The sequence below is a fragment of the Malaclemys terrapin genome, chromosome 4, assembly GCF_027887155.1.
Source record: "Malaclemys terrapin pileata isolate rMalTer1 chromosome 4, rMalTer1.hap1, whole genome shotgun sequence".
In the NCBI taxonomy this organism is placed as follows: domain Eukaryota; kingdom Metazoa; phylum Chordata; order Testudines; family Emydidae; genus Malaclemys; species Malaclemys terrapin.
In genome coordinates, this window is record NC_071508.1 from 70,316,516 (window position 1) to 70,330,013 (window position 13,498).

The following is a 13,498-nucleotide window of genomic DNA, read 5'->3' on the forward strand; positions in this document are numbered from 1 at the left end:
TACTTTCCTTAGTCAGGCAAAACTTCCATTGACTTCAAGTCGATGAATATAATTTAGTAAGGATTGCTCGGTTAGGTCCTTTGGGCATAGAACTCTTATTACTGAGTTTACTTTTTGTGATTTTCCGTTTGGCATGAAGGTTAACTTAGACGTTTTTTTCCCCAAGCCTGCAGCCAGTTGCAGAAAACTAAGGGAGATGAGACTTCACCAAGAAATGGCCAAACTAAGACGTGTGACAAATTTCTGTGATTGCACTGGCAGAGATATGCTATGACATTTGTAGAGCCCATATTGAGATGCAAGTGTAGTAACAAATGGCCAGGAACTGACATTCTATATTGCTGACTTCCAAATAAATATATGATAATATATATGTATGCCTGGGGTTGCACAATAAGGATATGAGTGACATAAATTCTTATGAATTCTTTACAGCATGTGCTTTGGAATAAAATCCACTACCACTATAACCAGTGCCCATAATATAGAGATAATACTCATAGACTCATAGACTCATAGACTTTAAGGTCAGAAGGGACCATTATGATCATCTGGTCTGACCTCCCGCATGATGCAGGCCACAAAGCCGTCCCTACTCTTTCCCTTGACTCTGCTGTTGAAGTCCCCAAATCCTGTGGTTTAGAGACTTCAAATAGCAGAGAATCCTCCAGCTAGCGATCCCCGCCCCATGCTGCAGAGGAAGGCGAAAAACCTCCAGGGCCTCTGCCAATCTACCCTGGAGGAAAATTCCTTCCCGACCCCAAATATGGCGATCAGTAAAACCCCGAGCACGTAGGCAAGATTCTCCAGCCTGACCCTCATTAGCCATTATACTATTTACCTGCCATGGCACGCTGTTCCTTTGACTAAAATCATGTTATCCCATTAAACCATTCCCTCCATAAACTTATCTAGCTTAATCTTAAAACCAGACAGGTCCTTCGCCCCCACCGTTTCCCTCGGAAGGCTGTTCCAATATTTCACCCCTCTGACGGTCAGAAACCTTCGTCTAATTTCAAGCCTAAACTTCCCCACGGCCAGTTTATATCCATTCGTTCTCGTGTCCACATTAGTACTGAGCTGGAATAATTCCTCTCCCTCCCTGGTATTTATCCCTCTGATATATTTAAAGAGAGCAATCATATTCCCCCTCAGCCTTCGTTTGGTCAGGCTAAACAACCCGAGCTCCTCGAGTCTCCTTTAATACGACAGGTTTTCCATTCCTCTGATCATCCTAGTGGCCCTTCTCTGTACCCATTTCAGTTTGAGTTCATCTTTTTTAAACATGGGAGACCAGAACTTGTCACAGTACTCCAAATGAGGTCTCACCAGCGCCTTGTACAACGGAAGCAGCACCTCCTTATCCCTACTAGATATACCTCGCCTGATGCATCCCAAGACCGCATTGGCTTTTTTCACCGCCACGTCACATTGTCGACTCAGTCATCCTGCGGTCTACAAGGACCCCGAGGTCTTTCTCCTCCTCCGTTTACTTGACTCCGAATACTAGTGCACCCTTGCTATTGTTGAGCTGACAGAAACATTACCTGGAAAGTATATCCAGTGGTCTATATTTATATAGTGGTCTAGCTGTATATCAAAATTGCAGATAGGGCACAGCTACACTGCAGTTAAGGTGGAGTGGCTCTGCTGTCTCCCTGCCGTCTAAATAGGAAGATTGCTTACATAACAGAGATCACTAGAGCTCAATCCAATTGCCTGGGCTGATAAGGCCCTTAGTGATAAGTATTGAAAAGTGACATTACTGGGGCGAAGGAAGAAGAATGCTTTTATGAATACGTTAGTATTTCTATAATAGTAGCACCTAGATGCCTCAAATGAGATCAGCTAAGTGCTATTACACATTTAGTAAAATACAATCCTTACCTCAAAACAGACAAGGCACTATTATTATATTTCCTTTAGAGAGGAAACTGAGGCCCAGAGCGATGAAATGAATTACTAAAGGTCACACAGGGAGTCCATGGCAGCACTGAAAACTGAACCCAGGTCTCCGGAGTCCCAGCCTGATGCAGTAAACCCAGGAATATCCTTCTCTAGCAGTATTTCTTCTGTTTCACCAGTGGCCAAATCACATACAAGTGAATGCAGTTTCCCCCAGTTTGTTTTCTAATCAGGCTCAGGAATCCATCTATGAGTCTTAAAATCCAAGTGAAGTCTCATTGTGGTGTTTGTTTTCCAACTGAAAATCATCCCTATTTCTGATTTTTGGACAGAGAGCAAACGCTGACTAATAGTTTATGTATTAGGAGGATATTCTCGTTTTCCACTTGCTGCCTGGCTCTGGTTACTGTTATGAGCTGTTTAGAGAATGTTGTTTGGAATTTAAAAGGGGGGGAGGGAGGAAGGGACATACCTGATGACAAGTTAGACCCACTGCGATGCTTGCCTCTGTGTTTTCAATGGCACCACATTGAACAGCAAGCTACATGAAAGTCAGGCTGATGGACCTTTGGCCAAGAGGCTGAGAGCTACAGTTTGCTTCCCAGGGAGATGAAGCCTGGGAGTAACATTCAAGAGCAGCCCCTGTAGGCTAGCCACGGAATCCATGTGTGACTTCTGTGCTCTCCAAATAACCTTGGTTTCTGCAGAGTCACATGATTGTTAGGAATCAGGATTTGAGACTTAGGTATGCAAAATCCCTTGGCAGAAGTAGAAAATAGTGAATGAAAATTAAATGGAGTAAGCAGCTGGATTAATACTGAGCACACAGCACGTTTTTTTTTTTTTAAATAAGTCAATAATCGCCCATATACCCTTAGGTGTGCACCCACGCAATTCTTATTGTAGTTTAATCTTATTTTTTCTTGGCAAGATTAAGCAGGTTCTTTGGCCATGTAGATACAATGGAATATTTGGTAGGTAGTGGATTACACAAGGAAAAAAACCTGAAATGTTTAATTTTTTTCAAGAAATTTACCTATTCACAACCTTCCTTATTTTGGATCTGATTCTTAAAATGGGACTTGTTGGGTTAGGCTGGGTGAGAGATCTGTAGTAAAATTCTGATGTACTAGTAGGATAGGCCGTCCTTGAATTGTTTTCCTTTCTCTCCTTTCAGGATTCTTTCAAAAGGAAATCTAAAAGAGATATATTATTTTTAAATTTCAGAGGGCTGTTCTCACAAGCTAATGAGGGCCTGCTCTCATTGAAATCAATGACAAAATATTAAAAAGCTTGGGAAAAAATTAAACATTTAAATGTTTTACTTATGAATTCCAGTATCTACTGTCTATCCATTTAATTCCATTGACTTCATGAGGTGCGAGATTGGGCCCTTAATTAAGGCAAATACATCCTTTATCACACTTGTCTGTCTACTTTAGAATGGGATATTCAAAAGTACTTCGTATCAACCATATTCTAATCCTATTCACTCCAAAGTAAAATTCCCATAGTCCACGGTAAAGGAGATTTAGCCTAACATGAAGGCTCAGATCTTCAAAGGTATTTAGGCACCTAACTCCCACTGGACCCAAGTGATTTTGAAAATCCCACCCTTGACATTTAGGGAAACTGTGATCCCTGTACTACGCGCAGAGTCAATCCATGGAGAGCAGGCTGAGTCTCATGGGATTGGTTTATCCTCATTTTCACTTGCTAAATCACATTAAAAGAAAGCTAAAAATATATCAGATATGTTCCTAATATTGCTTTGCAATTGCTGTAGCTGCCACAGGGATGTTATGTGATTGTTAAGGGCAACAGTTGCCTTTGCAGTCATCAGTGAGAGGGGAGGTGGCCCACAACACAGCATAATATGGGGGCCACCTAATGACAACTTTTGAGAATGCCTGATTGAGGAATGTTCATCTTTGATAAAAACACCTTCTAGTGTCCTCTTCCCAAATAGTTTAAACGCCAAGGCCCAGCACAGTCAGTAAACTCTGAGACATCAGAGAACATTAATAACTGGTCCTAACTACATGGATATAACATTTCTTCAGGAAAAGGTTGCAGTCGTTTAATTGCAGTTGGATTCCTCTATGGTCATTTTTTAAATTTATAAAATCAAAGTTGTCTTGATATTTTCCCATGAGTTTGTTTAATTGCTTCAAGTTTCAGTTGCAGCAGTTGGTACCAATCAATAAAAATAGAAAATAAAATGAGTTATAGGCTTATCTGCTATAACCAATCATTTACTGGAAAATTCTTAAATACAAGGGAAGCCACAGAAATGCATTGAGGCCACAGACCTAAATAGCTTTTCATTATATGTGTAGCAATTATTAATGCAATCCATCAGAAAAAAATGGTTAAGTTATAACTCTAAAATCTACCCTGATTTAGGGTTGGTACATAGCTATCCTGCCCAGGAACATCCATAATTCTTTCCTGATTTCCTCCCTCCCTGCCCCTTACTCTGGGGGGAATGTAAATGACTTCATCCCTTTTAATGGTGCAGCTTACTCCCCTCCTGTGTGACCGGAGCTACTCTAGCCAGTGAGTAAATGTGGGGGAAAGCCAGGGCTCCTCCTTCTCCACACCTCTGTCATCCCACTTGCTGGCAGTAGAGAGTGTCTGCTGAGTAGTCTTTTCTCTCCCCCTGGCAGAATTCACAATCTGAGCTGAGCTGAATAGGGTAATAAAGAGAGCTGTCCTTCTCTTAGCTGAAAAATGCTGTGACAAGCTGTCTCACAGAGAAGAGGTGAAGAAAAAATATGTTCCCTAACTGGGAAAATATTGAAAATTCATACACAGAGGTGACGGGGGGATTTCCAGAGTTTTCCCCACTATAAATAATAAACAACATCACTTGAAATAAATCAGTCAATTAGAGAAACCATAAACCAAATAATATCATTTTTTAAAAACTGAGCTCATGCCTAGTAAATAAGCCCAAACATGACTAGACACCACGATTTAAAATTTTTTAAAGCTTTTTAAGAGGACAACAGCCAAAATCTGCATTGAAGTGGAAAGGATTTTGAAGAAGATGGGGGCAGAGGGGAATTGGTTGCTTTTAATACATTGTTCTGTTGCCTTGCAGAATTCTGCTTAAATTAAGCATGAGGGAAATGAGGATTTCCTAGCTTGTAGACTGATCACGTCAATTCACTGTCATAGGTTTTCACCATTTCTGATTCTGTATGAAAAGTTAATGATGTTTGTGCCATTTTTTACTTTTTCCAATAGGAAAAAAATATGAATTGAGCGTTGGTGCTTTTCAGATAAATTGTTTTGCATTATCTTTTTGAACATTTTGGAACTTTCTCCATACTTGCTCCACACTGAAAGCCACGTTAGATATCCCAGCGGCTGATTACACCTAGCACAGTTGAGCGTTAGGTCATTTGCATGCCACTGAAATACTTTTGTGTATTAGTTTATAGTGATTTCCTTTTAAATACTGCCTTGTGCAATAGTAACATTGAGAACTCCTGTTTCTCTGAGACCAGTGCTGTTGGGTTTGCAATATAATTGGACTCGTACACAGGAGGATCAGAGCTGATCCAAGATCACATCTATGATGTCAGTAAATGAGGGTTGGTTTCTCAGATATATATTTATAATCACTCTTAATTATGTGCATGTGAAGTAAATAATGATGAAAATGCATTCGGAAAGAAAGTGTGCCTTAATTATTTTGCTTATTAGATTTTGTAACTGATTTACCAATTATGAACAAAAAGGGAAAATATTATTTCTTTTGCCCGAGTGTTTAGTATAACAATATAAGCATTGACCGATGTGTACTTTGGTATTATTTTTCTTTCCTGCTTATAGTCCCTTCTCATGTTTCTTCATCATTTTAGGCCCCTAATAGGGATAGGATGAGCCCATTGATGTCGGCACATGGAGGCCTGCTAGTAGCATGCCTTTGGGTTTAGTCTCCTAGCAGCAGCCATTCACATTATGTGGGCTTTCTTTTTTGGGCATTGCCCACCCCTGAAACTGACTTCAGGCATTTTTCATTGCCTGTTCTGCATGAATAGCCACAGGCCTCTTGCCAATTGTCCCCCCTTCTTGAAAGCCAGCCTCAGCCAAAGGCCTTTTCAAGTGTGATCCCAGAGTGCCACACAGGCTTTCAGGGTATTGTTGTTGAGATGAGGGCCCTGCACTGGAAAGTGGGGTCAGAAGAGAAAGCACAATAAGGGGTGATGGAGGCTTCATGCAGTCCTCAGATGCTGGCCTGTTTATTAATTTACAAAACTAATGTCACTGTCTTTAGAGAAGAGATTGAGTGAAAAAGATGCCCTTTGAAGAAAAGGGCTGCTTTTGATACATTATCAAAACATAGGTCCCCTTATTATATTGATTAAATTGGGGATTTTTGGAGGCAGATACAGATAATATAAATTCAGAAACATTAATAAAATATTGAAGGTCAGGATATGCACCATTCTTTTCTGTCAATTCAGATACAATTTATATTAATCAATTTTAAGTCTTTCATATTAATTCTGCTTAATATTAATTCACTAAGTCTTTAGTCTGAAAATCCTCTAACTACTCAGGGTGCAAATACCTAGCCTTCCTCATACATATCACACAAATTATTAGCCAAGCAGGCACAATAGTGAGATGTCTTTAACAGAGATGGCTTTTTCTCACAAATAGAGTAGCCAAGTGTTCAAACAGAATCTGTTTTCTCTGTGGCTGTGTTGGCTGGAACTTAGGGCGACTGTGCACTCTGGCCAAATCTAATACACACCCGTGTGTCAGAAGAAAATATTTGAAGGTTGAACTGTGAAAGGGCCTCAAAACTAGCCTCTAATTTGGCTCTTGCAATCAGTGGTGGGTGCAGTAAATTGTGGGTGTGAATTATAGGATTTAGGCAAATAGTTGTCTAATTTACCAGTTCAGACAGGGCTAGACTGAGATCTAATTTATAGCCTTGTTTAAGGTGCAGTGTACAAAAATCACTCTAAGAGTAGCCCCAGGAAGGAATTGTGCTTTCATTGTTCCCCATTGCTCCAGGAGAAAAGCAAGTTATGTAGCCTTTTATGGGGCACTGTTTACATCTCCACTCATGCTGGTTTGGTTTTGCTGACCAGCCAAGGTTCCAACACAGCCCACCCCCTACACTCACTCCTTGCTCATGGGAAGGAGTAGAGGCTCTGCAGAATCTACTTTCCTCACAGCACCAGATCAATGATCCAGGCAAGTTGTACATGGAGATGGCTTATCCTCCCTTATTGGCCTTCCCGAAGTCATATATGGCAATCAGTTAGAACGTGAGCATGTGGGCAAAACCCGCCAGGAAGATACCTGGGAAAGAATTCTCTTTAGTACCTCAGAGCCCTCCCCATCTAGTGTCCCGTCTCCAGCAGTTGGGGATTTTTGCTACAAGCAGTTGCCAATGTAGGCTACATGCCATTGCAGGCAGTCCCATCATCTCCTCCATAAACTTAGCAAGCTCAGTCTTGAAGCCAGTTAGGTTGTTTGACCCCATTGCTCCCATTGGGAGGCTGTTCCAAAACTTCACTCCTCTGATGGTGTCCATAATTGAGTGAAGATGTGTGATGGCTGACATTTTGGCCAACCCCAAGATTGAGCTATGGACCTCCAGAGCTAAAAACATGAGCCTCTACAGCTTGAGTTGAAGGGAACTGTACCAGAAGCATATCCCTTGTGGATTGGGCACGGGGGGGAGGGGGGGGAGAGAGACGGGGGGGGGGGGGGGACATGTAACACATGACCAGTGGGTTACAGATATAAAATTAGGAGCCAGTTTTAGAAATGTGACCCTAAATCCATGAGCAGATTTTAAGTGCTTCTAGCTATTTACATGAAAGAGTGACTTTCATAATAAAACAAATTTTCAAAATGACCAGATTGAAAACATAAATCTGTCCACTCTTCCCCTGTTTTTTGTAATCTGTCCTACCATGTTTGTTAATTATGGAAGGTATTTAGAACTTGCTCTTTGTTTTTCCCTTCATCAGTTCTCCAGTAGGGAAGTTAGTGGGCCTTATGCTCCGCTGTCTTGAACCTTGTGTAGTCATTTATAACTAGCAATATGAGTGCCAAGTGGGTGTAGAACACTAATGACAGCACCTACACTGAAAAGATGGCAAATGATGACACAAGGCAATGGACAATCAGGCCCATGAAGCCAAAGTCCTTATAACCCATTCACTTTAATAGCAGCATCAAACGATATGGCAATCAAACGATTATTTATCCTTTCATTGCATGATGCAGCAGGAGAAGCATCTTGTGATGGGGATAGCTTTTATCTGAAAGCAAATATTGGAAGCCATTTCAAGCAGAGGTAGTCTATACAATAAAAATTAACAAACAACATATAAAAACAACAACAACAAAAAACAACCCAGTAGTATGTTGCCAATACTCGGGGGATTGGTTTAATTGGCTTTGGAGTTCACAAATTGACAAAGCTTCAAAATCAGTCTGAGTCAATCAAATAAACACATTTGATATCCAATACATATACCTGATCATTAATATAAATATTTGATCTCAAATATGTGTATTCTAGCTATTAGAGTACATCGGTGTACCAATTTTGAAGTATGATTACTGAATACCAGTGTTCAGTTCTTTGCAAATGATATTGCTTGAGATACTCTTGGGATATTTTCAAATACAGAACTCACTTGCAAATAACAGGACTGGTTTTCAAATGCTTTTGTGTAGCAACATTAAAAAATAAAATAAAAAGAACCTCACCAAATGTTGTATTTAAATACTATTTGACCATCTGAAATTTCAAAGGAAGCGGGGAAAGACTTTTGCTATAAACATTCCTCCTTTTCAAGTTTGCTCTGATTTGAAAATGCGTCCTTAAGTTACATTTAATAGGTCTGATTCTCGAGCCTCTTATACTAGTTTTTATGCCCCTATAACTCCCTTGAAGTCAGTGCAAAATTGGTGTAGTGGAATGGCAAATCAGGCCCCGTAACTTTCCACTACAGTAAGCTATGTCTTCCTCCTCCCATTGACAGAGTTAGATGTAAAATATTCGTCCATAGATTATTTCCTAAGGTTACACTGCTGAGACTGTCAATCAGGGATGAGAGTACTTCACAGCATTAGAGGTTTTCCATCCCTCAAACTATATTTTGGGTTCATATGAAGTACAGCAGCCTTGCAGAATGTTGCAACCTGTAGATTGCACTAGCAGCCATGGCACAGCTCTGCAGCCTGTGGCGAGAAATCTGTCCAGCTTCCCTGGAACTTGCCTGAACAAGGCCTGTTTACTTTGGCTTTGCATGGAGGAGAGGATTGGCCCCCTATATATGCAACCACAGGGAATGGGATGCAAATAGACACACTTTTATAGTTACAGCTTTTTAACATTAATAAAAATAACCACAATAAAAATACTGTAGTGTAAACATGACAAGTGCTGGTCTCATGAATTATGTTTCTCTCCCTGTCTTATGAACAATAATAAGTGGTACAAATGCACAGAAAAAGTGTTCAAGCAAACATAGCATGCTCCCTACTGTAATATCGAGACATAGTAATGGAGATATATACATACACAAATGTGAGGGACTAGATGTTGTGGGAACCTAAAGGTAGCAAGGACTAAGAAAAAAACCTCTTATTAAAATATTAGTTATGGGGAAATTGTAAAAGGTCCAGCATTTGAGTTTGGAAAACCACCCAAATATTCAGATGCTATTCTAAGTCTGTATGATCTCATTTACTGTATTTGAGAGGTGAGAATTGAGCTTGATATCACATGAGAACAAGGCTTCTCCTTATATTTTTGACTTCTGCTTCTGGTCCCATTTAAAAAACAAAACAGGAAGTGCTAAAGTGTGCTAGAGTGAAATGCTATTTAAAAAAAAATAACAGAAACTTAGTGACTATAAAGATGCTTCAATTAGAATTTAAGGTCACAGTTCAAGCCATTTTCATTGCATCTTAAGCAGTTTGCCTTTCCCTATATGACTACTTAAGTAGCAACAGGGTCAGATCCCAATGCAAAGGGGATTTTCATGTGTTGGAATTAGATCCCCACATAAATTAATAGACTCTCCAATGCATTTTTCTTTTTTCTCAATAGTGTTATGCTGATCTCTATTCCTGCATCAGGAACTAAACATCATTAGTAATGAAAAGGGAATAGGGGAATGAACAAGTCAAAATAAATTTCTGAAAAAAAAATAAACAAACCTGTCTTCCTTAATTAGAAAGAGAGTTTTCTTTTCTCTCACACAAAATAAATAAACTGCATGAGAATATTACATCAAAGGGAGAGCAGAGATATTGTGGTTTCTGTGGTCAAGAGAGACAGACTGAGGTGGCCAATCTTTGAAGGCTACATTGTGGTATTCCAGCGGGCAGGCGAGGGAGATTTTGGAGTGCTGATGTATTTAGTCAGGGATGAGATACTGTTTGAATTTATTCTACAAAACCATATCAGTGGGCCTTCATCAGTGGGCGGGGCATTCATACAGGCCAGGGCTTTATAAAGCAGCGCACAAGCGACCAGGGGCTGCTAACAGGGAGTTTCGCAAGGGAGTTCTCCAGGTGAAGGAGGAGCAATACAGCACCCTTTTGGGGAAAGTGACTGTCTGTAGTGTGTGTTTGTTTGTGTTTGAGGGTTACTTGCTGTGAGCTGAGCTTGTGTTTGTCAGTCTGTTTGTTTGTTTTGGTTGTTTGAAGGACCGTGTGCTGTGGCTGGCAGTTGGAAGGTTTGAAAGCTAGAAGCCTCTGGTAAGTGGCTGAGCCTTCATCAGTGGGCGGGGCATTCATACAGGCCAGGGCTTTATAAAGCAGCACACAAGCGACCAGGGAGCTTTGCGAACAGGGGCTGCTAACAGGGAGTTTCGCAAGGGAGTTCTCCAGGTGAAGGAGGAGCAGGAAGGGGGCGAGAGTCCCTTGCCAGTTCCATCTGTTTTCTCTTGATTCCCCTTAATACCTATAAAGGAACTACATTCATAACTTTTCGCTTAAACAACCCTTTCAGCTGACAGGGGGCTGCAGACGGGAGTTTGACAGAGGGAGGCTTACAATGGTTAGGAAGACCCGCAACACCTGTGCCAGCACTGCTACTGTCTCCTCCACCTGTGCCTGTAGCCAGACAGAGTGCCTAAGCATGGATGCCTCTACCCAGATCCTGGTGTGGTTTTGCAAAGACTGTAACTTGCAATTTCCACTTACTGATATCCAGGCTGGGGGGACCATCCAATGTGAGAGGTGCCTGCTGGTGGAAACTCTCAGGCAGCAGGTGGGAGAGCTACAGGAGGAGGTGGCTAGGTTGAGGAGCATCCGTATCCATGAGCAATTCCTCGACAGTGTCCATGTGGAGACAGCTGAGGTAGCTGTCCCAGTACACAGGACTGCTGATACACCACTGGTGGAGGAGGAGATGGCTCAGGGTGGACACTGGCAGCTGGTTACTTCTGGCAGCAGGCAGTGCTCCACCCTTGCTCCGAACCCTCCTGCCGTGGTTATAGGTAACCGTTATGCTCTTCTTGACACAGGAAAGAAGGAATCACTCCCTACAGTAAAGGAGGAGAAGCCTCGTACCCCTAAGGCTGGAAAGTCTGCTGCCACCACTGCGAATAGGAAACGTAGGGTAGTGGTGGTCGGAGACTCTCTGCTGAGGGGGACGGAGGCGCCCATCTGTCGCCCTGACATTTCATCTCGGGAGGTATGCTGCCTGCCGGGGGCCCGTATCCGAGACGTTACGGAGGCATTGTCGAGAATTATCCAGCCCTCTGACTACTACCCCATGCTACTCATCCATGTGGGCACAAATGATACTGCGCGGTGTGACACTGAGCGGATCAAGAGTGACTACAGGGCTCTGGGAGTACGGGTGAAGGAGTTTGGAGCGCAGGTGGTATTCTCTTCGATTCTTCCTGTCAAAGGTAGGGGCCCGGGCAGAGACAGATGCATCATGGAGGTGAATGCCTGGCTGCGAAGATGGTGTCGCCAGGAGAGCTTTGGCTTCCTAGACCACGGGATGCTATTCGAGGAAGGACTGCTAGGCAGAGATGGCGTTCACCTTTCGAGGAGAGGAAAGACCCTATTCGGACACAGACTGGCTAACCTAGTGAGGAGGGCTTTAAACTAGGTTCGACGGGGACAGGTGAGCAAAGCCCACAGGTAAGTGGGGAACATGGAGACCGGGGAGATGGGTCGGAAACGAGAGGGAGTGTGGGCTATATTGGCAGAGAGAAAGGAGAGTCAGGACAAAACTGGGAGGAAAGATCAAACCAGTATCTTAGATGCCTATATACAAATGCGAGAAGTATGGGGAATAAGCAGGAAGAACTGGAAGTGCTAATAAATAAATACAACTATGACATTGTTGGCATCACTGAAACTTGGTGGGCTAATACACATGATTGGAATGTTGGTGTGGATGGGTACAGCTTGCTCAGGAAGGATAGACAGGGGAAAAAGGGAGGAGGTGTTGCCTTATATATTAAAAATGTACACACTTGGACTGAGGTAGAGATGGACATAGGAGACGGAAGTGTTGAGAGTCTCTGGGTTAGGCTTAAAGGGGCAAAAAACAAGGGAGATGTCATGCTAGGAGTCTACTACAGGCCACCTAACCAGGTGGAAGAGGTGGATGAGGCTTTTTTCAAGCAACTAACAAAATCATCCAAAGCCCAAGATTTGGTGGTGATGGGGGACTTCAACTATCCGGATATATGTTGGGAAAATAACACAGCGGGGCACAGACTATCCAACAAATTCTTGGACTGCATTGGAGACAACTTTTTATTTCAGAAGGTTGAAAAAGCTACTAGGGGGGAAGCTGTTCTAGACTTGATTTTAACAAATAGGGAGGAACTCGTTGAGAATGTGAAAGTAGAAGGCAGCCTGGGTGAAAGTGATCATGAAATCATAGAGTTTGCAATTCTAAGGAAGGGTAGAAGGGAGAACAGCAAAATAGAGACAATGGATTTCAGGAAGGCAGATTTTGGGAAGCTCAGAGAGCTGATAGGTAAGGTCCCATGGGAATCAAGACTGAGGGGAAAAACAACTGAGGAGAGTTGGCAGTTTTTCAAAGGGACACTATTAAGTGCCCAAAAGCAAGCTATTCCGCTGGTTAGGAAAGATAGAAAATGTGGCAAAAGACCACCTTGGCTTAACCACGAGATCTTGCACGATCTACAAAATAAAAAGGAGTCATATAAAAAATGGAAACTAGGACAGATTACAAAGGGTGAATATAGGCAAACAACACAGGAATGCAGGGGCAAGATTAGAAAGGCAAAGGCACAAAATGAGCTCAAACTAGCTACGGGAATAAAAGGAAACAAGAAGACTTTTTATCAATACATTAGAAGCAAGAGGAAGACCAAAGACAGGGTAGGCCCACTGCTTAGTGAAGAGGGAGAAACAGTAACAGGAAACTTGGAAATGGCAGAGATGCTTAATGACTTCTTTGTTTCGGTCTTCACCGAGAAGTCTGAAGGAATGCCTAACATAGTGAATGCTAATGGGAAGGGGGTAGGTTTAGCGGATAAAATAAAAAAAGAACAAGTTAAAAATCACTTAGAAAAGTTAGATGCCTGCAAGTCACCCGGGCCTG